This window comes from Bactrocera latifrons, unplaced genomic scaffold, assembly GCF_001853355.1.
Source record: "Bactrocera latifrons isolate USDA-ARS-PBARC rearing strain unplaced genomic scaffold, ASM185335v1 scaffold_1288, whole genome shotgun sequence".
In the NCBI taxonomy this organism is placed as follows: Eukaryota; Metazoa; Arthropoda; class Insecta; order Diptera; family Tephritidae; genus Bactrocera; species Bactrocera latifrons.
This window is the reverse complement of record NW_017534728.1, coordinates 7,131-10,670: the sequence shown is the minus strand read 5'-3', so window position 1 is coordinate 10,670 and position 3,540 is coordinate 7,131. Positions and strand designations below refer to the sequence as shown.

The 3,540-nt window shown below is 33.7% G+C and overlaps 1 pseudogene; it reads left to right on the top strand.

Moving 5' to 3' along the window:
• LOC108978870 overlaps positions 1–3,540 on the top strand; it is a 7,355-nt pseudogene that overhangs the window by 567 nt on the left and 3,248 nt on the right.

The window sequence follows — 3,540 nt, the reverse complement described above, 5'->3', positions numbered from 1 at the left end:
TTGATTTTAAAAATAGTCGCGTATGTTGGTCAGATATAGTCGATTTTTATAAACAGGACTCTAAATCGAGTTATCGGTGTGCGCATAAATTAACCGATGCTCATGTTTACCCCAATACCTTTAAAAATTAAAGTTAAATTCGCGTCTCAAGTGTTAAGTAATACGGTCAGGTATACTTTCTCTTTACAGCTCGGGAGCCAAATAGTATGTGCTGTATTAACACCGCGGATGTCGTTTCTTTTTTCACTATTCGATATCTTTAATAGTAGTTTTACTAAGGCCATTGTACCCACTAAAAAACTTTTTATAAGAGCTCCCCAGAGCTTTAAATGAGGCAGAAAAAGTTTTAAAAACAATTCGGGTCATAGATGACTTAGGAAACAACGCAACGTATAATTTAAATTTTATCAAGGGGTGGTTAATTAATATTAATAGTTTAAGACGATTGTGGCGATTGCTGTCACAGTCAGGATTTCCTTACCTAAAAACAAGACGACTATGTCAGGGCAGCTTAGAGCATTTTTTTGGCCAGATTAGAAGTAGGGGAGGTACTAGAGTTACACCTTTCATGTTCTCTAGTTTATTTAGGAAGTCGTGGGGTTTACGTTAAGTAAATATCGTAACAAAAGGTAACTGTGAGCTGCCTTTAGAACCCGAAGCCACAGTTATTTCAGAACATAGCCATAATGTTCTTCTTAATGTGTGAAATGATTCCGTTTTAGGTGACCTTTCTTGGCAGAATTTCCAGGGTTTATCACGGCCCGAACACTCCATTGTTAGATCCATTACTTTAGATAGTACTTTAGAAATTAACTTTTTAAAGGAAAATGCTTTTAATTAGTTTTGCGGCTACCTTTATTTGAAAATTTTTAGAATGCATACATGCCTTCTGCCATTACCTTATTTAGGAGATGAAATATATTCGGATGCATTCATCTTCATACACCTAAACCAGATCGATAAATGCAACTTAGTGAAGCCGCCTGAAGAATATGTTGCATTTATTAATAATTTAGAAATAAAATTTGTTGAGAAATTTGACAGATATTATCACAAAATAGGAGTAGGAGAAATTCTTTTTACTAAATTAAAAGATATTAGGGACTTCTTGTGTTGTGAAGACTGTGACCTAAAGGTAGTTATTGCTCTATTTATTAGAATTATAATTTATTTTGTGACAAAATTTTTAAACAAAGATTTATCGCTACCCAATTTTAAGAATAAAATTTTGTGTGTTTCACATTTGTAGTTTTTATCTTCCTTTTTTAGTGGTTGCAATGAGCTAAATATTTAATACTAAAATAAGGTTTTTTAAGCAGATTCGCATTAAGAGGCTCTTAGGTTAGAATTTGGCGCATACATATTGGCATATGTACATACGTTTATTTTTATAGTTTTAAGTATTATACTTTATTATTATGCTGTGATATGGAGGGATATTGTTTTTGTTAATTTTTTATCGTTTTGTTTTTTTAATTTTTTTATGTAAATAAATTATTAATGGGTGATATAGGCCTACCAGGGAACCGATGACCCAAAAACAACTTCGGTAACGCGCCCTTTTTCATACCTCGTAGGTGGTGTGGAAAACGCGAATTGGGTGTTTTATTTAAAAGTCAAAAAAATAGCTTGTTTTCTGATCTGGCTACAATGAAAAATCTCATAAAAAACGCTAATTTTGAGGCGCTCTCACACTGGAATAAGTTAAACATCCCTTTATTCGTGCCTTTGCTTTGTTTACATACGTATACTCAATTCTAGAAAACCTTATAGTGTTGTGTAACACTTTATTTACTACTTTCATAGTAATCAGGATGTTGTCTTAGCATTTAAGCTGCATACAAATTTTAAAGTTTGATAAGCTATTTTGCATGTTTCTTATATTTTACTGGGATAGTACTTGTTATGTAAGTTTTTTTTTAAACGAGTGTTAAACACGCTTAAAGAATTCTTAACTTTTGCATGCAAAAAGAAACAGTCCTGGATGGTAAGCTATCTTTTGACATAAGCAAATTGGTTAGTCGATACAACAAAAAATTAGTTGTAATTTGCATTAAGATATAATAATATAATTTTATAAATAACTTATTAAAATAAAATAAGCGAATTTAAAGTCAAAAAACAAGATTGGGTTAGGAAAGCAGCAGCTTTTGTAAACAAACACAACCGTAGAAAATTCACCACCGAGAAATCTAACACCAGGGACACATTTTGTACATAACAACTCACTACTTGCAAAATATCTGATTATCACTAATATGGCACACTATGGCGATTAAAACAGCTATTAATAAGAATATACGAAATATAGATCAGGGATTTATATTAAATAACAATATTTTTATTTGTTTTGCCTATTATTTACTATCTCAATACATACAGCACTGCGTTGTTACCACTGAAAATCCAAGATGGCGGCTATTCACCACTTAGAAAGCTACCACGAAAATGTTTTCTACTATGTATACCGTGATATCAGTTCAAACCTACCTACCCGATACCAATTCGCAAATAGTTATGTTCTGCTAACAAATGCCCACATACAGATTTGGCAACGACAATTGTAATAGATTGGACAGTTAGTATGCCATAAACCCGAGATCCGGGGTAACATATTAGGGGGATTCTCTCACGATAACATAAAATGCAAACATCTTATGCCGAAATGTGATTTGCTCCATTTATTGAGAATGTCTATTGTGCATGACTATTGTGAATTGGCGCACATTCTGTATTCATTCTTAACAAAAAACTGTAACAAATCTTCATAACACTGTGGAACATTTTTGGGATTATTGTCTGGGAGTTGAGAAATTCTAAGTTAGGGTGATGGTACTAGGTCAGTATAGTAAAACCCTCAAAGGGTTTGGCGTTCGTATGTGCCAGTTCTTTTTATGACCTTATGACCACTTTTTACCTTATATTGATGTTTTTTCGCTTAGTTGTAACATTTTGGCAAAAACCAAAAACCCAACAAAAAAAACAAAACCTTGTTGGGAAAGCATCGTTCTCACAACTACGATGTTTCTGTCGCAAGGATGTTAAGAGCCTTCCCTGACTTGGAATTTCTCACCTCCCAGATTAGCTGTTGTACTGTTTAATTTAAGTAGAAATTATAAAATCTATTTAAAACTTCTCTTCCTCAACAATTTTACGGCGTAATATGTCTTTATGTATGACTAAATGAGCTTCTGCGCCCTCCCCCAGCTTACGGGAGAGCTATCGCTATCACGCCAAAGTGGCCCCGAAGCGCAAAAGTGGTAACGCTGGTGGAGAAACGATGGAGGAGCCTTTTTTTTTCAGACACGATTGATTGGGAGTATGCTGAAGAAATGGCATTTTTACCAAATACGTAAGTCTATTAAATATTATTTTAAAATTTCATAGATTTTGTTGTGCTTTCGCAGAACTTTCATTTTTTTGATTCATCCTCCCTGATAAATAGAGCGAATGTGGAGGTGTTAAGTGTTCCGCAATATGATTATGTAAGTGTATATAATGTGCAAGCAGCCTCGGATGAGAGACCCCCCTTTTGATGAC